At 38.3% G+C, this 25,835-nt stretch overlaps 1 long non-coding RNA gene across 1 annotated transcript; it reads left to right on the top strand.

The window, feature by feature from the left end:
• The first annotated feature begins 528 nt into the window (after nucleotides 1–528).
• On the top strand, nucleotides 529–25,567 carry LOC129398069 (uncharacterized). Its single transcript, XR_008625805.2, has 3 exons — nucleotides 529–1,733; nucleotides 5,309–5,508; nucleotides 23,657–25,567. It is a non-coding gene; the product is annotated as an uncharacterized LOC129398069 (long non-coding RNA).
• Nucleotides 25,568–25,835: the final 268 nt, after the last annotated feature.

The raw sequence follows: 25,835 nt of genomic DNA, 5'->3' as shown, positions 1-25,835 counted from the left end.
CCATTACTATGTTAAGTAATATAGCATTTATAGAATTATATGTCATGGTTAAGACCTCTTCATGGTTGTTGATGCCATTTGGTTTTGTGTATAAAGAGCAGGTGTCTTTTCTAAATACCAATCCGCTTATCAGAGTGGTCCTTGTATCGGTCTTCTCTTTCCTCTTCTGGGATCAATAATGAACAGCTTTGCAGGAATGTCTTTGAAATTAGATATTGGGCTCCTGAAGCCAGTGCATAACTGTTGTGTGAAACAGACATTTAGAGTCCGCTCATGGAGGCTTGTGTTCTTATTCAGTGACACGTGTGCTGAGATTTCTCCTTCCTAGGTTTTTGAAAAGAAGGCAAGCCTGTGGTAGTCAGAAATTTTATTGTCTTTTTTAAAAAAATGCCAACTACAGCTTCTGTTTCTATTCGCTAGATTTCCATTATTAACGGGTAGTTTATAATGGAATATAAAGGACTCCTGTCACTGAAGACTTCTCACTTATGTCTGCTATTTGACATGTCACCAGCAATTAAGGACAGATCAAGACATCACAGAGTAAACATATCTCAAAACTCACGGAGGGAAGGAAATGCAAAATGATGTCAGGACAGAAACAGATCCAGGAGGAATATCACCACGATGCAGCAGATCCTTGATTTGAACATCCACTTAACAATAATATAGATAACACGTGAGACATGTTTTCAAAACTGGATACAGGTTGTGAACTGTTTTGATGCCAGATGGTTATTTTTGTTGTTGTTAAATGGTGCATGTATTCATAGCGGAAGTCAATAACTCACAAATATTTGTAGTAGATTTTAATAGATCCCAAAAGTGAAGGTAAGATTTTCTCATACAGATTCTTTCTTCTCTAGCAAATCACTTCTAGATTCTAATGGAACAAAAGAGAAGTTCTATGACCAGTTTTTCTTTTTCTTTCTTTCTTTCTTTTTTTTTTTTTGTGTGTGTTAGATGGAGTTTCACTCTTGTTGCCCAGGCTGGAGTACAATGGCATGATCTCGGCTCACTGCAACCTCCGCCTCCTGTGTTCAAGCAATTCTCCTGCCTCAGCCTTCCATGTAGCTGGGATTACAGGCATGCATCACCATGCCCAGCTAACTTTGTATTGTTTTAGTACAGACAGGGTTTCACCATGTTGGTCAGGCTGGTCTTGAACTCCTCACCTCAAGTGATCCACTTGCCTCAGTCTCCCGACATGCTGGGAGGGATTACAGACATGAGCCACTGCGCCCGGCCCTATTACCATTTTTTCTACATAAGAAACTACAAAGAACATTTGAAATTATTGAGTATATATGCTCAATTTCTGGCAGATTCACTGAAGGCCATAAAAACCAACTGAATGAACACTTCTTTTTTTTTTGACAGGGTCTCACTCTGTTGCCCAGGCTGGAGTGCAGTGGAGCAGTCTCAGCTCACTGCAACCTCTGCCTCCTGGGTTCAAGCGATCCTCATACCTCACCCTCCCAAGTAGCTGGGACTACACTCGCATGGCACCATGCCCGGCTAATTTTTGGTAGAGACAGGGTTTCACTGTGTTGGCCAGGCTGGTCTCAAACTCCTGGCCTCAAGGGATCCACCCATTTTGACACCCTAAAGTGCTGGGATTATAGGCGTGAGCCATCGCACCCAGCCTCAGTGGACACTCCTGATCCGCACACTCCTGGTACCCTTGACAGACGTGTTTTGAGGGTACAGATGATAACTGAAGAATTAAATAGGTATGAAATTAGAAGATGTGTTCATAAACATTTTGGTCAGACTTGCGTGGTTAGGTTCTTCACCTCCCCCTATGAATATGTCATGAAGGAGCTCAGCTGCTACAACAGAGGACTTCCAGCTTCTGAGTTCAGTTTTGTCTGAAATCTTCTGGCAAAAGGATGTCACTACTGATAAAAATGCACAACTGCATAATTATACTCATGAGCTGCTTCTGTGGGAAGCAGCGTTTGACAGCAAACGTACTTTGACCATGTGACTAAAGCTACACTACTATTTAGGTTAGGATTAAAAAATGTAAGAAGACATAGAAGGACAACTCTGTATATAAATATCAGGAGAGGAAAGAGAAAATTGCATGTTCTATTATAATTTCATGGACTTTTTGCTTTTCTTATTTCCATAGATTTGATTATTAATAATAAATTACACATCTAAAGGAATTTATAGCTCCCCATATAGTACCTAATTTGATATTCATAGTTCTGTAAAAGTAGGTATTATTATTGTGATTTTACAGATGAAGTGAAACAGAGTAATTTAAGAGACTTACAATGATAAAATTGTAGAACTGGAAAGGAACTTAAGATCATTGTCTGGTTTGCAAAAATTGTCTCCTTTCTGTTTCTTTCTCTGTCTTTTGTTTTGGTCAAGAAACATTTTTTTCCAACAAGAATGTTCATGTAGAAACTCATCTTATAAAACAGGTTAAAGTGCTATATTATTTACTTTTAAGTTCAAATTTATAACATTTTTTTACTTATAAAATCAATGTGAGAACAATGAAACTGCTTGGACAAATCCAACATTTAAAGTTGGTTACGAATGTCAGTAGGCATAATATATTTTCCATAAAATTCTTGTTTACTCCCTTTATTTATAAGTAAATTGCATTTACTTTTGATTTCCTGTTTATTTCTATAGGTTTTAGTTGTGTGATATTAAAGATAGTTGCAATTGGCATCAATTAGAACTTGCAGGTGGCAACTGATTTTTTTATTTTGAATAGATTCTGATTTCAGAGTATTCTTAAAGTTATCCCCAAATGCAAAATATAAGTAATTGAAAAATTTTATTTCACAGTTGAATTGCTAACAGTCTCTAATTACTTTAGTCTTATTATAAATATAATAATCAGATGGAAAATATCTCAAACTTATAATACAATTTATCGCTTAGCATAATCTGGTATTATCGCAACACAGTAAGTTATCTATTTCTACCTATAACACAAGTAACTATAGTGTTGTGATAAAGACATGAAATAAATAGATGCTACTCCAGCCTCTCTTGGCCATTCAATATATGTGCTGGGACAACCAGTTAAAAACAATCAATTGAGCGCATATCTTTATATATGCTTGCCTCTGGAATTCCACTAAAATAATAAGTAGAGAATTTTTTTAAAGAATATACCCTCAAAGACAAAGAGAATGGTTGAAGAGACAAGAGCCGGCTGGGCATGGTGGCTCACGCCTGTAATCCCAGAACTTCGGGAGGCCGAGGCGGGAGGATCGCCAGGTCAGGAGATCGAGACCAACCTGGCTAACACGGTGAAACCCCGTCTCTCCTAAAAAATACAAAAAATTAGCCAGGTGTGTTGTGGGCACCTGTAGTCCCAGCTACTCGGGAGGCTGAGGCAGGAGTATTGCTTGAGCCCGGGAGGCGGAGCTTGCAGCAAGCTGAGATCGCGCCACTGCCCTCCAGCCTGGGGGACAGAGCAAAACTCCGTCTCAAAAAAAAAAAAAAAACAGGAGCCACTAAGAGATATTACCAAATTTTGAGAAGACAGCTGACTGAGGATAGGTAATTGATATAGCAAAACAAGAAACATAACTTTAGATTTCTGCAGGGAAAATTTGCAAGGCTGTTCACCCCACAAAGAGAGACTCAAGGTGAACTGGAAAGTGGTGAGAGTTTCCAGGCTGAATACAGAGGCATTGACTGGATGTCTGTGTAAGGAAGGGTTAGGTACCCAGATACCTTCCCATCTCCACACAGCCAGTGACAAACGTGCTCTGTGTGGGTTGGGATTTTCATACTGATAGCAAGGATCCCTTTTTGGAGAAACTAAATTGTCCCAAGAGTAGACTCCACAGAAATGGACATTTACATGCCTACATGAAAATGCCAATTTATTATTTTATCACTCTAGAGTGCAGCTCTCTCATATAACAAGCTCTTTCCATGCAAATAGGCTCTTCCAGTCATTTTCTTAGTGATGTATTTTTCAATCTGAATGGCAGCCAAAATCATCATAGATTATAGGAAAGTCTCCAACATGAAAGACAGAATCAAAATAAATAAACACTATAATGTACTCAAGAAAAAGGGACAATACAGGGAGCAGAAGAAAACTTCAACTTAGGCTCACTAATATTGTATTAGAAAAAAGAGACTATTAGTCCATTTCATGAGAAATAAGGCTGTTAAAAGGAATATTCAGAAAAAAATTCATAGTGATTTGACAAATATATAAAAAAATTTCTAGTAGATATATAGAAATCTAAGCATATAAAAACCAAAGCAATTGCTAATTCCAGAGTAACAAGTAGTCAGAGGAAGCAGAAAATGAAGGTTAAGAAAAAACAGTATGAACAAAGAAATGAGGCTAAAAGGACCAGGGGAAAGAGAACAAGTAATAATACTTACTTACATAAGAATGAAAAGTAGTATACTACTTGGCTCAATAGTAAGCAGTGTTTCGAGGTCAAAATACATAAAATCTTTAACAATATTTCTTTTTCTTTTTCTTCTTTTTTTTTGAGATGGAGTCTCACTCCGTCACCCAGGCTGGAGTGGCTGGAGTGCAGTGGCGCAATCTCGGCTCACTGTAAGCTCCGCCTCCCGGGTTCACGCCATTCGCCTGCCTCAGCCTCCTGAGTAGCTGGGACTACAGGCGCCCGCCACCACGCCCGGCTAATTTTTTGTATTTTTAGTAGAGATGGGGTTTCACCGTGTTAGCCAGGATGGTCTCGATCTCCCGACCTCGTGATCTGCCTGCCTCAGCCTCCCAAAGTGCTGGGATTACAGGCGTGAGCCACCACGCCCGGCATCTTTAACAATATTTCAACCAAATATGATGATGTAACTTTTTAGAGGAAAAAGATAGGTAACTGGAGAGAGGATATTTCCCCTCTTCTCTTAAAATAAGAAGTCAGTAAGTAACATCTAAAATAAATAGATTATGAAATAGCAAATGATATTAGAAACATGCTTCCAGGAAATGAGATTGAGAAAGGGTGAAGCAGGGAATAGTTTACATTTGTTAGAAGATTTTAATACAATTTGTTTTCTTTCTTTTTAAACTATAGGCGTGTATTGCTTTGATACACACATAAACAAGTAAATAAACTTCCAGATGTAAGGGCCAGACTGGAACTGATAAAAGGATGCTAAAAATGTTCTGTTTTCTGTGACACTTACATGACTTGTAAATATTGTAAAACAAAATATTTAAAAAGAAAACGTTTGGAAAGTATAGAAGACAGAGTTATTGAAACCCATGAACTAAGTCTCGTACAATTTGAATCTTTGTGTTTTTTCTAATACATCCTTTCTTTATCTTACTTCCCAGTCTTGTGGTGATCACTTAGCTGCTGACATGGTGGGATGGAGGATTCCAGAATGCGTCATGACTCACTGCCATTGTGTTTACAGACTTACAGCATACCATGAAGACTCTACATTAAAGCCACTTCTTAAAGCAAATGCCATGTCCTACAGTGCCATCTGCAGAGAAGCAGTTTGCACTTGACAGAAATCAAGGTCTTCTAAGTAAGTATTGGCTCTGTGGACCCAAACCTAAAATGTGTCAGATGGCCTCCAGTTCAAGTGCAACTAGAGTGTGAAAGAGTCGGTTAGTAGATGTTATTCTATTATCACTGTTGAATTCATCCATTCAGCAAGTAGAAAATCAGAACTCTGAGAAAACAAGGCGTTTAATTTCTAAGCATCGATATGAGGGAAGGTCTTGTCCAATACAGTAGGAAGCTGGATAAATCACAGAAAGAATGAACGAACTGGGTATTTGATAGGAATAAGGTTACTAAAAAGCAAAGAAAAAAGGAGGAAGGGAACTCAAACATTAGGTAGAAGCAGTTAGAACCCAAGATAATCCTCAACTAGTTTCTAATTTTTACTAAGACTTTTTCTAAAGGTCTGTTTTAAAACTAACTTTTTGTATAAATCCAGATTTTAACACTAAACAAGCAAGTTAAGTATAGTATTTCAAGGCCAAAAAATGTGCCCAGGCCAGCCCGTGTGTCAAATGTCAGATACACACTCCCCAAGGGGCAAAATGCTGCTCTAGGGCTGTCCTCTGAAGCATTATCCATCATTATGGGTTTTCTGAACTTGCAGTAAATTGTGTCATTTCTAATAGCAAATTGAACATTTTCCTGGAAAGGAGATGTTAACATTGATAATGAGCTGTAATGTTCTAAGAGAATGCACTAAACATTTTGTTGAGAGGACAATTTGTTAGTAAATAATATAAAATAATAGAAGGGATTAAAGAGAGGCCAAAAGTTATAAATTATTAAAATCTATTCTTGATCATACAAGAAGTAGCACAAAGAGAACAAACTCACAAGTTGTCAGATATTCCACATTTTTGCATGTGAACCAAACAAATATGCATTTTCAGATCCCAAACGGATACCATCATCAAAAGTACTAGACCCGGAATCAGGCGTCCTTCCTTTCATGCACCTCGGCATGATCATAGGCCTATTGTTTAGTTTAGACATATGTATTCTTATCTGTAAATGTGCTTGTCCTTGGGAGCAGAGAAAGGAAAACTAGACTAGATTATGGAAGATAATCTGTAGTCTATAGTTAGCGAAGAAGACTCAACAAATACGATTTTATACCATATCTTGACCTTCAAATTTTTTTAAAGCAAAGATTAGTATTTTATTAAAGTTAGTACAATTTGTAAGTTTGACCTCTCGGAACCTCCCATTTTGACAAATTAATCAACCATTTCCTACTGGTCCTCATTCTGGTGGCAAAGTCACATGATATAAGCTTCAATGCTTGCACCAGAAATGAAAGTTTCAGCTCTCAGAGAAACCCATTACAAAGGTTTTGCTTTGTTAAATGTCCTCATTCTATAGGCTAGATGACTAAACTTTTATTTATTACTTCTTTTTTTTTTTTTTTTTTTTTTTTTGGCAGAGTCTCACTCTGTCCTGAGGCAGTGGCGAGATCTTGGTTCACTGCAACCTCCGCCTCCCGGGTCAAGCGATTCTCCAGCCTCAGCATCCTGAGGAGCTGGGATTACAGGCACCTGCCACCATGCCCCGCTAATTTTGTATTTTTAGTAGAGATGGGGTTTCACCATGTTGGGAAGCTGGCCTCAAACTCCTGACCTCAAGTGATCCACCCTCCTCAGCCTCCCAAAGTGCTAGGATTACAGATGTAGGCCACCATGCCAATTGTCCCTTTGTAAATGCTGTATAATTTTGAATACGTAAGAGTCAGTCTTGTGTCCCTATCTTATTTAGCTTTGGGAGAACAAAGATAGCAGAGGATATTACAACTTCCAAGGACCCAAACATCTGTTCATCAATAAACTAAACCAAAAGCGGATTGGTAAAATTCAAAAGCCAGATCCACTATGTGAATCACATTTAGTATCACTGGATAATATCGAGACTCTCAAATAATTTAAAAAGGAAACAGATGGTTCAACAGCACTGACTGGGTGCGTCCTCAAGTGGTTATCCTCACCACCCAGTGGAGTGGCTACACTGGTCCTGTTTCCTACCATGCTTTCTCATTTCACTGCATTCCAGCATTGTTTAGGGCCAGGGAGTTCTGTCAGCTAACAAAGCCGAAGAAAGCTAATGCCAAGTGCAACATGTGGACATAGCTTTTGATGGTGTAAATTTCACCTTTAATGCTAATGGACTTAAATCTTTTAACAAGCAAGAGAGAAGATGATATGGAAGAGCTCATGTATACCTGTCATTACTACCACATTTAATCAAATCTAAGAAATCACTGGATATCAGAGATGTTAAGATGTGAAAAAAAGTCCTTAAAAATTGCTGAAATACGGCATTTGAAAACAACTAAGGTCCATGCTGTATTCACCATGGCTCACCTGTGGCCCTTTTCCAAAATAAAAATAAACACTAATATGTGGCCATTGGGTTGCAAGATCCTTGAGATTCAGGACTCCTATAAATGACTTTAGTGATGGCTCAAGAAGATATCATTTTAAGATTTCTCTGCTGTGACAAATCTCATTTCAGTTTTAAAATGCCTTGTGATTACACAGTACTATTTGCATGGTGCCCCTTTTAGCTTTTAGGTCACTTATATTTTGTCAATCAGTCCTACAGTGTTATTTATTTATCTATCACTTAATAACCATGCAGCAGAGAATAATTTCTCTGGCCTAGCATGGTAATTTGTACTATAATTTATTTCACCCCCGCTGCTGTAAACTTAAATTCAGACACAGCTATGATTGCTAAAATTAAGATTTCTAGGTCACTTTTCAGCTTCTGTGATTCCTGTCTTTCATCATTTCATCTCACTCCATCTTCTTCAGTCGAAGTATGGTTCGTCAAACACATAAGCAAAGAAATATGCCAGTTGTTTCTTTCAAATGTGGTGCATACTTGATAGAGCAAGTAACATTCAGGTACTTACGTGAACTGGGTTTTTTTTTTATGGCCATCCTGCATATCCTAAAGTTAAATTCAGAGAAATGTGAAAGGGGATATTTTTTAAGTCAGTCAGGTTACTTCCTAGAAACTTCTGCATTAGGAAAAATCAAATGGATAAAGAGAAATAATCAATATTACTAACTGGGAAAACTAAGCACATCCCAGAAACAAGTAGACATTGTCTGTGGCAGGATTTCTCCAACATGTCATATTTTAATGGCACAGTCTTTTGAAAAGGGACATTTTTTTCCTTTCATTTTCCATTTTTACACAGGAAATAGTCTTTGAATTGTGCCAAATTAAGTAGAGTATGCATAGTGGTGGGGCAAGTGGCTAGAATCTTCTGAAAGCTCATCGTAGTTCATATTTGAGAGTATGAGCAGAATTCCTCAGCAAGATGGGAGATGTGATTTCTGAAATATCAAACCTTGTCCTTTATTTTTCTAGACCCATGAGTTTCCAGCTGTTATTTAAAAGGGAACTCTGAATTCCATTTCCCTCAAATCGTTCAATATTTTAAGTAAGAGGTGCTGTCATCTCTTTCTCCTTATTGTGGGTTTTTCTCTTTTAGGCCAAGTCTCTGTTTCTATAAATGTGGACTTTTAAACAGGTTGGAACAGATTTATTGTGAGTCACTGTTATTATCCAAAGAGGCAGGAATCTCACTTGCAAAATAATTGAAAATGAAGGACATTTTCTTCTTAAAAATCACAATGACATTTTCTATTTTTTTATTTATTTCTGAGATGGAATCTCCCTCTGTCGCCCGGGCTGAAGTGCAGTGACATCATCTCAGCTCACTGAAACTTCTGCCTCCCCAGGTTCAAGCGATTCTCCTGCCTCAGCCACCCGCGCTAGTAGTTGGGATTACAGGTGCCCACTAACACGCCCAACAATATATATATATATAGTATTTTTAGTAGACATGGGTTTTCACCATGTTGGCCAGGCTGGTCTCGAACTCCTGACCTCAAGTGATCTGCCTGCCTCAGCCTCCCAAAGTGCTGGGATTACAGGTGTGAGCCACCATGCACAGCTCACAATGGCAATTTTTATGAACACTTTTATTGTAGGCACACATGAAATAGAGTGAATCAAGTTTATTGAATACTTTTGATGCCAAACGCAGAAACTTGGACAACAAAACCCTGCAGGGTTGCCATTTTATAAGTTGCAGATATTAGGTATCTTGATAGCTACCTCCTGGCTTAGCCACTGCCCACGCCAAAAAGAGCCTCTCCAGCAGAGTGAGAAGTTCTGAATTTGAAACTCAACTTCAACAACTTGCTGGTTGTGACTTTGAACAATCCACTCACATTTTGTAACATCTCTGCTTTGTCATCTGAAATATGGCAGAAATAATACCCATCTCTTGAATATATCATGAGTAAATTTTTTAATGCATAAAACCTCCATGCTTCTGCATGTAGTCAGCATACAGTAAATAAAGTTTCCTTCTCCCTAGGTAAGAAGGACTGCTTCATAAATTATAAAGCTTTATGTGAATGTGAGAGATTGTTATTAATATTGTGTTGCTTCCGGATTCCAACTTTTACAAAAGAGTGAGTTTTAGAAAGAGAAAAGGAATTTAGTCATTGTCTCACAATACCTGGCATAAATAAGTACACAATAAAAGTCAACCTTCTCATCACTTTCCAAACTTTTCATCATTTATTAGCACAGAAATGGCATGTCAAACAAAGAATTTTTCTACCTCAAGGCAATTTTTTCTCTTTGTTTTGTCTTTTTTATCTAACATCAAAAGTATCCTTTTGAAAATTCATAAACATGGTAGAAAAGAAATACCAAATCCATAGCTCTTCTCTCTTTTTCTTGGACAAAAATGAAGATTGTATGCATTTGGAAAGCAAAGGAAAGGATTGGAAAGGTGTTCTGATTCATCCAGTGCAGTCTTTATCCCTGTGTATGCATGTCCCAAAGTGGACATACATCTCTATTTTTGCAAATACTGGCCATGTTTTCATTTTCCATCCTTATAGGAATTAGACAGGACAAGGTACACAGTGATTATTACTCTGTACAAGTTAGGGTAGGGTATCTGTTCCTTCTAAACAACATTCTTGGCTCTATCAATCAATCATCACTATTCAAATCACAAATCCAGGATTTACAATCCATTCTAATCCTCCACTGAATCATTTTAAATTAATTATTTGCACATTCAGTTACAGAAACCAGGAAATTAGCTGGGTAGAGTTCCAGTTTATATCTCTTTTTATTTTATGTATTGTTGAATCTCATTATTATCAGATACATTCTTCAAAACAGATAGTTTAATATATTTTATTGGCTTGTGCAATGGCTTTTTATTAGTAGTGATAGTATTTTGGAAGATAACACGTCTTTCTTTACATCATATCTACCCTTTCCGCATAATTCCCTTATGACTTTGGCCACCTGTTTTTGATACTGAACTGGGTCTCATTTTCATCATATACAATTTCAGATTTTAAAATTGACTTAAACTTAGGAAGTTAGACCAGTCTTTTTGTTAAATATGACTCAGCTAATTTATAAATGTGGTAAAAGAAGAGACTTTTTTATGTAAAGCATATAAATACTTTACTTTATAAATAAGACCATACACTTTCAAGTAGAAAAAAATAGGAAATTCAGCACCAAGGTGCACTTTTCATGTGCAAGTTACTTTGCGCTGCGTGATTTTAGTAATTCAGTGTGTAATGTCACAACCCTTACCACTGTGAAATTTCCACAAATCCCAAGCATGACAAAGGTCGTAATAGTTTAGGACCATATGGGACTAAGCATTATAAGAAATCAAAATGTGTTATCACATATTTGAACATATCACATATTAGAACATCAATGGGATATGCCAGCTATACGTCAGCTGTGGAACTAAGGAGTCTAATTTATCACATTGAAATTCTATTCTATTTGAAGATACCTAGCGAAACTGTAGAGATGTTTAAAGTGGATTTTCCCTATGAAAGAGTCTTCATAAATCTCACAGATTTTGCAATATTTAAAACATGAACTAGAAAACCCATGAAAATATATAAAGCCTTTAGGTATAATAACCATATCCCTTGACTGATGTATTTTAGTACATGGTATCACAAACTTTCCACAAAATAAAACATGAGATGTAATAAATGTTTTTATTGTATCTGAGATGTGTCCTTTTTTCATTTTTTATTAATAAATATATGAGCCATGAAGCATGATATTAAAACAAAAACCCATGAACCTACCACCTAACCTAGAAATATAATAGAACCAATGCCAGAATATTATTCAACTTGTTTCTGAATTTAATAAAAAAATACTGTATGTGTTCTCAGTATCTTCTTCCACTCAACATTATGCTTCTAAAATGTATTGAGGTCAATTAATACATCTGTAGATCACTAATATTTACACATGTACAGTATTTTAGTAAGTGACCACATCACAATCTATCTATCCATTCTTTCATTAATGGGCATTTAGTTGTTTCTAGATTTTTTTTTCTTATCACATGCTGCTATTAACAGTGTCATAATTTCTTCTGGGGGGTAGGCATGCAAGAATTGCTCTAGGGTATTTATCTAGGAGGGGATCTGCTAGAACATAGAGTATTTTAGCTTGGATTCCACAAAATCCAGGTCCTGAGACAAATAATTCCATGCATAGGAGTTTTTTTTTTTTGGAAGATTATTACAGGAAGCAAAGTGAGGGAGTGGGGAAACACAGCAAGGAAGGATGAAATGCCAATAAATGGTATATTCATGTGTGGTTACTGCTGTGGGCAGCTGGAACCAATTCCACTGGAAACATTCAAGAGACTGTTAAACCTACCTCAGAATTATCCCTCCAAGGAGAAAGAAAGCTGGGCTATTTATTTATCCACCACTTCTTACCCCTCAATGTGCAGTGTGGCTCTGGAGGTATTTCATGCTCTGGCACTGTCAGGCCAAGCAAATCCTGGCAGATGCTTGAGAAGCTATCAGCGTGTATGGAGCCTGTTCATCTCACCTGCAGTCAGCAATAGGGTTGGCCAAGAGGATGGAGGTAGGGCCCTGACGTCTCTACTACATGAAGCTGTTACATGTTTAAAGTTGCAAGACAATGATAAATTGTCTTCTTAAGTGGTTGGCTTTGTTTAAATTTTCATCAATAGAGAATAAAAGGTCCCTTTGCCCAGCATCGTCATTAAATTGTGAAAGTTTTAAACTTTTGCCAATCTATTACATGGTGTTTTAAAACATTTATTGTATTTCTCCAATTGCTAATAAGACAGAAAGCATGTTTATATAAACTTGTTAAACATTTGCATTTTCCCTCCTCCTTAGGTCCATCTATTTTAAACAATTATTTTATATAATTTTTTCAATTTTTAGAATTTATATATTTTGGACACTAAATTTGACAGATATTTGTGTGTCGAAAAGTTCTTAATTTTAACAAAGTTGAATTTATCAATTTGTTATGGATACTGCTTTTCAAATTAAGAAATCTCTACCATACGAATATAAAGATATGTTTCTATACTATACTTACAACTTTGAATATTTTGCTCTTCACATATAGATATATAATTTTTCTGGAATTTAGCTTCATGCATGTTGCAAAGAAGAATCCAATTTTGTTTGTTTACTTAGGAATAAGCACCATTTATGAGATGATCCATCTTTAGCCACTTATCTCTAATGCCACTTCTGTATTATGTTGTCACCTTATACCCATATATGTGACTCTGTTTTTCCTACATAAATACCTCATTGCCTTATATATCACTGCCTTATATATCGTTTTGATATCTGCTAAGCCAAATTCCCTTACCTTTTTCTTCCCAAGAGTATTTTTTACTATTATTGGTCCTTTTGCCCTTCCCAATGTATGTTAGAATCTGCTTTTGAAGCATGAAAACCTTTGTTGGGGTTTTCACTGCAATTACATTGAATCTAGATATCAATTGAGGGCAACGGACACATTAACAAAACCGAGTCCCGCTGTGTGAACAAAGGTGATCTCTCTCTTTATGTTTTATTGACTGCCTTTAAATAAAGTTTTATATATGCTACACTTTTTCTTCTAGGTAAACTATATCAGCTGAAGAAGATTCCTTTCTATCCTACTTTGATAGAAGTCTTTTATCATGAATGGATGTGAAATTGTACCTAATGTTCTTAATGCATCTAAAGCAATAATCATATGGTTTTTCTCTTTTATTCATTAATGTGGCGAATTACATTAATCCATTTTCCAATGTGAAACAACTGTTAAGCTCTTGTGATGAACATAACTTGTTCATGATAGTCTGCTTTTCTGGGCAATAAGTTTATACAGTGAATTAAACAGTCAATGTCTGTACTTATAAAGTTACATTCCAGTGTGGGGTAGGGAGAGAAAATGATACACAGATAAATAGCTTAATGTATTACGTAATATCAGGCACTGGTATTCAGGGAAAGACCTATATTTTAACCATCCCCCTTGCCACAAAACCAAAAAGATATCTGCTAATCAATCAATTGAAATTGAGAAAACATATCTTCCACATGTATCTGAATACGGCATTGTGCAAGAAATCATTGCATATGACATGCTGACCCCAGGGACCAACACGAATGTGGATACGCCTAAAAAACCGAGAAACAACACTGCAAAAGTACATCATCAGTTAAAGAAATAAGAGTAGAAAGGGTTGCACATGTATGTACTATAAAATGGTAGCCAAACTGAATTAGAATTCCTTAAGTTGCTTTCTGGCTTCATGCTTCTTAAAGGTATTCTTTGGACATTTTTCTTTATAGTTTACAGTATGGGTATAATCATTATTAAAGGGAATGTGTTGCATTAATTTCCTGATATCACTATAAAGTAAAAAAACTAGAGGGTGGTGATGCAGTCTTTTTTAGAGTACCCAGTAACAGGACACCAGTACCCATCCATATTTATAAACAAGTTTATCCTCCAAACATTAGCTATGAAATAAGTACGCCCCAGGCTCCTCTGGCTGTGGTAGATATCCTTCTGTGCCGTGGCCTGGGATTCTGGGACTGCATACAGAGTGAAAGAAAGAGCAGAAGCCCACAGTAGAATACAGCCAAGCAGTCCCACTGAAGATCACATAACACTTGCATGGCAGAAAGAAGAGAGAATTTCCAGCCAGCAGTTGTAAAAGTGGGAGGAAATAAGGAACAACTACAGTGTATCTAGCTGGTAAATGAATACAAGAATTATGGGGACCAAAAATTAATTCCATTCACACCTGCCTGTCTCATCAAAAGGAAGTGAATTGCAGAGTAACTCAAAGGAGGGGCTCCTGCCTCAGAAAGCATTAAAATGACTCCAAAGACCTACACAGAGGTTCTGTGAAAGGTGTTGCTGAAGGCTGGTTTGGAGGTATGTTGAAACTTCTAAGACAGAGAGGTTGCTCTGGGAGAAGGGACAAAGGTGCAGCATTGAGTGCCCTATTGTATTAGTCAGGGTTCTCTGGTGAAACAGAACCAATATATAGATAGATAGATAGATAGGTTAGATAGATGGATGGATAGATAGATAGATAGATAGATAGATAGATGATAGATAGATAGATGATAAATAAATAGATAGATAGTATAAGTGATACATAGGTAGATAGAAATGCAGATAGATGAGATAGATAGATATAGATAGATACATACATACATACATATGATAGGTGATAGGTAGATAGCAGAAAGATAGATAAAGGATAAAGAGAGAGATGATATGATAGATGATAGATATGGATAGATAGATAGATGATAGATGATAGATAGATATAGATAGATGATAGATAGATAGGATAAGTGATACATAGCTAGATAGAAATGCAGATAGATGAGATAGATAGATATAGATAGATACATACATACATATGATAGGTGATAGGTAGATAGAAGAAAGATAGATAAATGATAAAGAGAGAGATAGATGATAGATGATAGATATAGATAGATAGATAATAGAAATGATAGATAAGTTTATTATGGGAATTTACTCATGCAATTATGGAGGCCAAGAAGTCATCATATGCTGCCTTCGAGACAGAGAAACAGGAAAGCTGACAGTGTAATTCAGCCTGAACCAGGAGCTCCCATGCTCAAGGGCAGGAGAAGATGAATGTCTCAGTTTAAACAGAGAGAAGGAAACAATTCACCCTTCCTCTGCCTTTTTGTTGTATTAGGGCCCTCAATGGATTGGACTGGATGGTGCCCAACCACAGTGATGAGAGTGGATCTTCTTTACTGTCTACTGATTCAAATGCTAATCTCTTCTGGAAACAACCTTACAGACACCCCCCAGAAATTGTGTTTTACCAGCTATCTGGGCACCCCTTAGCCCAGTAAAGTGGACACATAAAGTTGACCATAAACTCTATCACTAGCCCATGAGCCTGAGCTTCAAGTGCCTCTCAGAGAGACACTATGATTTGGACAACTGTGGATACTTCTGGTGGCTGGGGATTAGAAGGAACACATTTGTTGGGGACACTTGGAGTCCACTGATGACTGGGGCAAGAAGGGTGGCAATGTAGCCAGAAGGAGAATCAGGGGCTGGGACAGACAGGAGGCCAGAAAGGGATCTGGACGGAGTAGAGAAGCAGGCAGAGATGTAGTCTCTGAAAATGTTGTTGCCCATGAAAATCCTGACATTTCATCAGCCACTGTGCCATATTATTACATACTTCTGTTTGAAGTCAGACTTACCTGAGTTTAAATTTTGCCTTTGCTTGTACTAGTTGTGTGGCCTTAGGCACATTATTGAACCTTTATTAGCCTTGGTTTTCTGAATATTACAATCCTAACTTTTTGGGTTGTTTTGGGAATATGAGGTGAAGCAATTCCCATCAAGTATTTACCATAATGCTTAGCCAAAAATATAATCATTCAAAAATTGTTTAATAAATGGCAGCTCATGTTTATCTCAGATGCTGGAAGAAGGAAGAGAAGTATTCTTCACAGGTGCATAACCAGATGAATAGGAGTAAATGAAAGGGGTAAGAGATGGCACGGTGCCTTGGGAAGGGGTTTTTGAGTCTGGATTCCAAGGGTAAGCAATGTGGAACATCAAGCCAAACAAAGCATTCATCTACACACTTTACTTTCCCCTAGCCCTTGATTTCTTAGCAGCAGATGAGACCTAAGAGAAATAAGGTACGTTTATACTTGGAAAAATGGTCAAAGGTCACCTAGTCCAACTTCTAACTCATTGGTGACATCCACATGCAATGCTTAGGTGTCCTTCATGAAAGGGAGTTTATAAACTATCTTCAGCTTAGGTGTCCTTCATGAAAGGGAGTTTATAAACTTACTATAGTCACCTCCTATTGATGCCCATCTTTAATGATTAGAAAGTTCTTCCTTAGCTGAGCTGAATTCACTTTCTTGTTACTTAGCTCAGCCACCCTGGGGCAACACAAAACAAATATCTTTCTGCTTCTACACATATGCCCCTATCGTACTAGTCTCTTCTTCCCTAGTGTCAGGAATCGTGAGTAATTGGCTTACAATACAAAGGAAAAAAGAAAACCTTGGGGGATACTCTTATTACTAGAACTGTTTAAATGGATTTATAGGGGACGTTTAATGAGAGCAGAAATTGAAATTGCACTTGACTGAATTTCAGGGCAGCAGATTTTTATTTAGCAGCCAGAAGGGGTGCAAGATATGTTAAAGAATAACGAAAAAATGTAAACCTGCCCGTAGGGAGCTTAAAATCTGATTAATTTAGCCACGCTAATGATAGAGCAAGAAAAGCTGGCTGAGCAAAGAACACTGTTCAGATGCCACCAGGAAAAATATAACAGACTATCGAAAAGTCTACATTTGTAACAGCTAAAAGTTTAAATTAAAACGATTATTTCATTATAAATGCAATGTATGGCCATTGTAGAAAAAAATGATAAAATTAGCAAAAAGGAAAAAAAGTACAGAAGTATATAACTCCACTACCCAGATATAACCAGATATAATTTGTCATCTGTATGCTATGGAAATCTTTTATTTAGCTGTAGATGAATTTCTATATGGCATGCTATCTCATAAACTGCCTTTTTAGGACATTCATCGTATTTTTAAAAATAAATATTCATGTGTATTCATTTAAAAATAAATATTCATGTCTTTAATAACTAGTTAGTATTTCATTCAAAGACTATATCATCCTTTGTTACCAAATTTGCCGCTAGTTGGACCTTTTGGTTGTTTCCAAATTTCACTACTACGAACAGAATTCTTATAGCTAAATCTTTGCATATTCTTAATTCTTTCCTTAAAATACTTTTCCGGGTGTGGAATTTCTGGGTCAAAGCACGTGCATATTTCTAAGCCTTTTGATAAGTAATGTCACACTGAATTCCAGGAAGATTGTTCTATAACAGGGTAAAAGTGCTAATTTCTCCATCATTTACTGATGATGTATTGTTATTTCGTTAACATCTGCCAATCTAACAGTTGACAAATCATATGTCATCATTTCTTTGATTACTAAAATAAAAATGGTCTTTAAAAATAATGATTTGCAGTCACTTTCCTCCTGCATGAAATGCTTATTTTTATACAAGGTATTAATATGTTTCATTCAGCAAATACTTCTTGAACATCTACTATGTGCCACACACTATTTGAAGTGTTGGGAATACATTAATGAACAAAACAAAAATCTCTTCTCTCCTGGAGCTTATGTTCTAATATGAGTCTATATTCTAACAGTTTTTAATTTAATTTAAGTTCCAGGATACATGTGCAGGATGTGCAGGTTTGTTACATAGGTAAATGTGTGCCATGGTGGTTTGCTGAACCTATCAACCCATCACCTAGGTATTAAGCCCAGCAGGCATTAGCTGTTTTGCCTGATGCTCTTCCCCCTCCGCCTGCCAATAGGCCCTGGTGCGTCTGTTGTTCCCCCACTGGGTCCACATGTGCTCATTGTTCAGCTCCCACTTGTAAGTGAGAACATGCAGTTTTGGTTTTCGGTTCTTGCATTAATTTGCTAAGGATAATGACTTCTAGCTCCATCCATGTCCCTGCAAAGGACATGATCTCCTTCCTTTTTATGGCTGCATAGTATTCCATGGTGTATATGGACCACATTTTCTTTACCTAGCCTATCATTGATGGGCATTTTGGTTGATTCTATGTCTTTGCTCTTGTATATCGTGCCACAGTAAATATACAGGAGCATATATCTTTGTAATTATTCTAACAGTTTTAACACAGAAAGGTTACTGAAACTTTCATCATATTGTGCAACTTTGTTGTCCTCAGTTTGCCATTTGGAAGCAATGTATATCTTTAGGAGAGGAATAAGTGGGATCAGAGTGTGATAGAATGTTAAAGGTGCACTAGGCCTTATAAACCATACAGCGTAGCCCCTTCATTTTATAGATGAAGCACCAGAGGAGACCTATAGAGAAAAAAATACACTTGTTCAGGCTCACACTGAGTTAGTGACCCAGAAGGATTCCGCATCCAAGGGCCGTATTTCATTTGGAAAATGAGGGAAAAAAAGTGCTCCTTCATGAACTGTATTTATTTTGCTTTTTGATTCCTGCATTATACAAATAAGAGTGAACATTTGCAGGGTCTTTCTATGTGCTAAGCACTCTATGGGCATAAGTTCCTCCAACTTCCCCCATAAGACAGACCCAAGCACGAAACAAACAGATGGGCAAACGGGGGTTGGAGTGCTTAAGTACAATGGCAAATAATCATTTTCAAAGACTTTTTACATCTTAGTAATCAAAGAACTCCAGTTAAAACAGTGACATATGATTTGTCACCTGTTAAATTGGCATCTGTTTAAAAAAATAACAGTACTCACATCATAACTAGTAATTGACAAAGCTTTTACTCAAGTCTAGGCCTGTCAGTCTCCAAAGGCCACCACTGTTCTACCCCCATCCCTAGTGTACTGTTGAGCATCTGTCAATGTGAGAAGTGTGTAGAAAAAGGAGAGATTTAAGGACAAGGAAAAGCAAGGCCGCCCCAGTCTGGAATGCTGCAGGGGGTGGCTGCTGGTGCGGCGTGGGCAGTGCTGGTGAGGAGGAGGTGTGGACGTTGAGGGGATGATGCTGAGGCCTGGCGAGGGAAATAAGGAGGGGACTCTTTGGGTGACCTCATCCTGCCCATTTCATTCTGTTCCTCCTCTGCTCACCATTCCACTTTCCAGTGACCCCAATTCTTTCTCCATCCTTTACAAAAACTGTCTTTCTGATTCCTCTGCTGTATTAAAGTGCAAATGATGTGACAACAAAGTGAAGAGTTATTCAACCAACCAGCAGGTGCCATTTTCATTCTTAAACAAGTCTGGGTCGCATACGCAAGGGATATCACACTAATTGCAGTTCCGGACATCCACTTACTTTCATAATAAGAGACTTGTCTCTTCCTTATTTCTTTGTCTCTTCCATCTCCTACTCCTTCTCTCTTCCTCCTACTCCTCCTTCCTCTTGCTTTCTCTGGTTTTAGAGTGGAGCCTGTAACTGAGACCCAGTATCCCACCACCTCAACAGACTTACTCTTAGGACTAGTCCTTTTGCCAAAATTTTGACATTATATCAAAGTGCATGTCCAAATGTGGACAAGACTAAGACCAGAAGAGGAGTCTCTGGGCATTGGAGACTCCAGGGATTCATTTATTCCTCCTCAAGGGATGGATGAGCCCCTCTATCGGCCTTTCCCACCAATGTCTTCCCATGCCAGGCCCAGAGATCAGGAGTGCCGTCAGCTCTCTTAGCCACCCAGCCTTTGACCTATGCAGGTGTCTCCTCAAATGGTAGAACCCAGAGCAGTGGGAGGTGGTCAGTGACATGCAGGCAGAGTGGCCCATCCCAGCTGTGTGTCAGTTGAAGTTTACAGTCAGAATGTTTCCATGGTGAGACCCAGACATCACAAAGGCCTCAGCGCAGAGGGATGGGGCTGCAGTTAACATTGACTTTGTTTGTAGCTGAAGGGATGAATGAACTGTAAGGTAACAGAAATGCAGATTGGGAGACAGCAAGCAAATAGATTTGTTAGGTTTTACCCCAGTCTTATAGGAGTATTACTTATTTAACCTAATTATTGGTTTTGTTTTTATCATCGTGCATAAAGAACTTTCTGAGCCTATGAAAGCCTAAAGCTGATTAATATTTTAGTATATATTCATCACTAACAACAAGCATTTATTAAGTGCTTAACTACCTGTGATGCTTTTCTCAGTTCTTGCATGTGAGGTGAGTTAAACTGATAACAATTCAGCCACTCAAAAAGAGAAGGTTTTGAAATGAGCTAACACAAAGGACATTCAAGCAGCTGAGTATGGACAGAAGCGAGGGCAAATGATCGCAAGCACAGATGTAACGTGCATGCAGTGAGGCAGGAGGGAGCCACCTGCGGTGGAAATGCTGAGAAGCACATGATTTTGCCTGGGAAGGCAGCAGTTTTATGTCTGAGGCAGATTCGCTTATGGAGTTCAACCATTTTGTTCCTTGAGAGAAAGACAGTTTTATACACTTTTAAGGGTCATCATGAGAAAAACTTACAGAAAAAAAAATTGCCTGTTTGTTCTTGGAGGACAGTATTCCAGAGAGTAATTATTGTAGAAATTTTTCTTCCTAATCAAAAACCTTGAAGCAGTCCTCTACACTCTCTCATAGCTGTTGGGCAACTTTCTCAATGCATCCTAAGAGCCAGGACAAATCAGAGCCAGTGGCTGGGCTATCTGAGGCCATAAAAGTTAGTGTAGCTCATGGGATAGGAAGACCCAAAGAAAGCTGTGACCAGAGAGAAGTCCACCACACGAATTGACATGAAGGCAGTGGTATGATTCCTAGAACAGGAGGGAGACTGAAACCGGTCCCTGCTGATCAGGTAGCTAATGAAAAAATGGTCTTGAGATTCAAAATCAAGAGAAAAGCAACGGTATGAGCCAGAAGTCTCAACAAGCACAGGGAAAATGAGTCCAGTGAAACTGAACACAGTGCAACTATAAGGACAGGGATGTGGGACAAGCCACCTGCAGGAGAAGAGTCTCCAGCACAAATATTCAAGAATTTTGAGGGCTCAGAGGAAGAAAAGAGCTGTAGGGAAAGTCTGAGCTTCTTAGAGAGTATTTATGTGCTCCTGATCAGAATGGTGGTAGAAATATGAGTGGTAAAGCCCGTTCTGATAAGGTCTCAGATGAAAATGCAGAACAAGGAATTGGAAACGAGAGTAAAAGCCATCCTTGTTATGGAGTGGCAGAGAACTTGGCTGAATTGTGTCCATGCCTGAGATCTTTGTGAAAGGCAGAATTTAGGAGTGATCAGACTATCTGGTAGGAGAAATATCTGTAGGAATTGCATGGCTTCTTTTAACTGCATACAATAAAATGAGAGAAAATAAAAATAATTTAAACACAGAACTTATAATTAAAAGGCAACAGAATGTAAAAATTTGGAACACCCCTAGCCTGATCACGTGAAGATAAAAAGACATGTTCGGGAGAGTATATCAAGGGGGTAGCCAAGCAACCGTTTGATAAGGAGATGAGTATTGATAGAAGGGAGGCAGGTACCATCCATTAAGACAATGAGAGAATGAGAGCAAGGGCATTTTGGAGAACTTAGAGTCTGCCCCTCTTGCCAGAGCCCTAGGAAGGCAGAATGGTTTTGTAGGAAAGGCCTGGGGTACCCTCCACAGGCTTGCTGCCTGGGGCTCCCGGCATTCTCATGCAGTGCTCCTTGGCCACCAGAGCTGTGGCTCAAGTGGCCCTAGATACAGCTCAAGTTGCTGCTCTGGGGGGCACAAGAAGTAAACCTTAAAACATCCATGTAGAAATTAGTTTGCAGTCATGCAGAATGCAAGAGCTGTGGAGGCATGGCTACCTCCACTTAGACTTTGAAAGATGGCACAGACAGCCTAGGGACCCTGGCAGAAATGTGGCATATGGGTGGAGCCGCTGCAGAGAGTCCACACTAGGGCAATGCCTAGTAAAGCCATGGGAGTGGAGCCATCCCCAAGACCCCAGAACTGTAAAGCCACCAGTGTGCAATGCCAGCCTGAGAGAGATGCAGGCATGAGACTCCGGTCTGTGAGAGCTGCTGAGTGGGCTGAGCAAAATCATAAAGGTGGGGCTACATGAGGCCTTAGGTGCCCAGTGTCCAATGCAGTGTGTCCAAAAGGTGGCACATGGACATGAAAAGATTATTCTGGAGTCTTAAGATGTGATGTTGTTTGCCCTGTTGGCTTTTGGACTTACTTGGGACCAGTTACTCCTTACTTCTTGCCCATTTCTCCCTTTTGGAATGGGAATTCCAATCCTATGCCTGTCCCACCATCTTATTTTGAAAGCACATGATGTGTTTGATTTCACAGGCTTACAGCTGAAGGAGTATGTATCTCCAGATGATTGGCTTGAGTCTCATCCTTATCTGATTTAGATGAGACTTTGGAGTTTTTTTAGTTGATTAAGGAATGAGTTAAGACTTTGAGGTTATTGGGATAGAATGATTATATTTTGTATGGAGAAGAGCACATGTTTTGGGTGACAGGATTGAATGTGTCTTGCAAAAAGCATATGTTGAAATTTAATTGCCATTGTAACAGTATTCACAGATGAAAACTTTAAGAGGTAACTAGGCCATGAAGGCTCACCTTTTGTGAATGAATTGATGCCGTTAACTCAGAGGTGGGTTCATTATTGCAGGAATGAGTTCTTTATAAAAGGACAAGTTCAGTCCTCTTTTGCCTCTCTCTCCTACCCTCTCTTGCCCTTCTGTCTTCTCCCATAGGATCACACAGCAAGAAGGCCTTGTAAGATGCCAGCCCCTTGATCTTGGACGTCCCAGCCTTTAGAACTATGAGTCAATAAATTTCTGTTCATTATAGATTACCCAGTCTTGGGTATTCTGTTACAGTAGCACAAAGTGGTCTAAGAAGACAATAGCATTATATAACATATAATATAAAAACTCAATACAGTATTTAAACTTGCTTTGGCGTTAAGCTTATTAAAAAGCATCTTGCTTATTTTGACATCATTATCACAACAAAGAAAATGACTAATTTGGTAATGTCATCCAAGGAGAGACGAAAGACAAGTAACAGGACAGAGACCTTGCTGTTAAATTGAGTGTACTTAACAATTCTCTCATGGAGTGGTGCCTATTATCAAATTGAGCTATACCCGAATATACATAATGTAATGACAGATGTAAGTTTACTGGGTGGAAAACTCCAAAATACTTTTCCTGTAGTATTATCTTTGTTCTCAATTTTTGTTTACAGGCCCCAAGTTAAAGAACTCTATTCAGCTGGGCGCGGTGGCTCATGCCTGTAATCCCAGCACTTTGGAAGGCCGAGGCGGGCGGATCATCTGAGGTTGGGAGTTCAAGACCAGCCTGACCAACATGGAGAACCCCGTCTCTACTAAAAATACAAAATTAGCCTGGGGTGGTGACACACACCTGTAATTCCAGCTACTAAGGAAGGCTGAGGCAGGAGAATTGCCTGAATCTGGGAGGCGGAGGTTGCAGTGAGCCGAGATCGTGCCATTGCACTCCAGCCTGGGCAACAAAAGCGAAACTCCATCTCTAAAAACAAAAACAAAAACAAAAACCAAACTCCATTCAAAAGTAAAGTAGAAACACTATCTTGATGCACCAAAAGACCAACTGCTCACAACTTTGGTTCCAAGGTCTGGAGAATTTGCTGAGTCTGTGAGGCCTGGAGTTTCACAGCCAGTATCCAAACAGGGACTATTTCTGATTTATGTGTTGCTAGGTAACTCATAATTATACAAGCAAAGAAGCAAGTTCAATGTAATATAACTCACATTGATTTTTTTGGCTATGCTGTAAGAGCTTGATGTTAATGTATAGGAAAAAAATTCCCAATATCCCCCAAACATTTTGTTCCAATAAATACTTAATATTTTGAAATCACCTGGTTGTTCTTATAGATCTGAAAGTATTTGAAACACATTTTTATTATGAATCATGATTTAGGCTCCTGATAGACAGTTTTGTGAGCATACTGACTTCTCTATAAATATTACCAGCTCATTCAAACTAAGTGGAGCAAGTGAATAGATTTGTGGTCCTTTCCGTACAGACTTAGAAACTTCCCGGTTTTATTTTGGTCTAATTATAGGTTTTGACTTTTTCAAGGTACATAATCAAAGTCTGACCCCTAAAAACGTCTAATAAAGCTATGCTTTAAAGACCAAAGAAATAAACACATTATTTTAAGTGTCATGGAGTTAGTGCAAATCCATGTATCTTTGCAGGCCAGGGGGTGTTTTCTACCAGATGAGGGCCTAAGGCAATGAGGCGGCACAGACATAATAAAAGTCTGACGCAGAGAGGATTTGAATACCAGCTAGAGTAGTGGAAACATGTTGTCAATAAATGTCTCAGGTCAAGAAACACACAAAACGAGAAGAAATCGTAGCAACCACCTTGCAGTGACCAAAAATATATATATATATTGTCAGGATAATTCTGAGAATAAAGCAGTACTGTGATGCTAAAAAGATGGTCTTCCTAAATTGCAATATGAATGACTGCACGTTAGAAGGGCATGTATTTTGGACCAACGTTGTGAAACTAAGCTGTCTTGGGACACCAGGCATGAAGGCAATGGGGCACATTGGTTACGAGTTCTGGGTTTGGCCAGGGTGTGAATTCCAACTCTCATTGACCTTGAGGATGTTATTTCAATTTTTTGTGGTTTAGTTTTCTTATCTGTATCTCACAAGGTTATCAGAAAGATTATATATAATCATGTATAAAGCTTGACATCTGGCCTCTCAAATGCTAAAAAAAAAATAAAAAATAAAATAAAACCCAACCTAATAGTGTTATAATTACAGAAACAGAGTGTTCAGCTTAACAGGACACACTTATGTCCTTTCCTTCCTCAAAAGTAGGAGTAATTCACCTCCTTCAGGCCAGTTGCAGGTTGCTTTGAGGCCTTGTGTTTCAGAGGAGTAGTAGCTATTTTATTACCACATCTCTTATTTTCAGTCTTTTATTCCCCTTTAGTAAGTTTGGCTAGATCTTCCTTTGTTTTTCTTTCACATGATTGAAATCAGCCACCAGAAATCACTGCGCCCATCACCCAGATTCTGTAGTTTTGGTCAACTGCTTGCCATCTTCTTCTCTACTTTGATATTAAGCACCTGGTCAAGAATCGCATCTCCCAGGGCTTGTCAGCATTACTGACACTTTCCTGCAGGCACCTTTGGAACTGGGCCAACATAGTGCTGTTTTGACTATCATTTATCTAGCATTTGCCCTCAAAGATACAAATCTAAGTTTAATCTTATGATATTAACCATGATAGATTGCAATCTCAATAATTTTTATTCTAACAATTAGATCTGCTATTCTTTGGACAGAATGGCTTTCTTTTGGACGATCTTTTTGGCAGTCTTTTAGATGATAAGTAAACAAAGTTGTCAAGA

This window comes from Pan paniscus, chromosome 5 (genome assembly GCF_029289425.2).
Source record: "Pan paniscus chromosome 5, NHGRI_mPanPan1-v2.0_pri, whole genome shotgun sequence".
Taxonomy (NCBI): domain Eukaryota; kingdom Metazoa; phylum Chordata; class Mammalia; order Primates; family Hominidae; genus Pan; species Pan paniscus.
The sequence above is the reverse complement of the archived record's forward strand: the minus strand, read 5'-3'. Positions and strand labels throughout refer to the sequence as shown.